The sequence below is a fragment of the Penaeus monodon genome, chromosome 31 (assembly GCF_015228065.2).
Source record: "Penaeus monodon isolate SGIC_2016 chromosome 31, NSTDA_Pmon_1, whole genome shotgun sequence".
NCBI lineage: Eukaryota > Metazoa > Arthropoda > Malacostraca > Decapoda > Penaeidae > Penaeus > Penaeus monodon.
The window spans coordinates 16,881,859-16,882,104 of NC_051416.1; the positions used below are offsets into that span (position 1 = coordinate 16,881,859).

The window sequence follows — 246 nt, forward strand, 5'->3', positions numbered from 1 at the left end:
TACACACATGAGAGAGATGATAAAAGAGAAAAAACAGGAGAAAAAAAAAGAGAAAGACAGATAATGATAAAGAAAGGAGAGACAAGGGAAGAGATGGATAGATAAAGAGGTCTTTATTCTTGAAGGCTTGACGCCAAGGATACTATTACCTTTGCAATTAATGAGCGACTCACTCCTGCACACTTAGCCACGACAAAGGTACGACACATAAACTTATACCTTGGTTTCTAAATTCAGATACATATA

General features: G+C 36.2%; 1 protein-coding gene across 2 annotated transcripts in view; it reads right to left on the minus strand.

The window, feature by feature from the left end:
- LOC119593053 overlaps nt 1–246 on the minus strand; it is a gene marked incomplete in the record, with an annotated part of 66,752 nt that overhangs the window by 65,655 nt on the left and 851 nt on the right.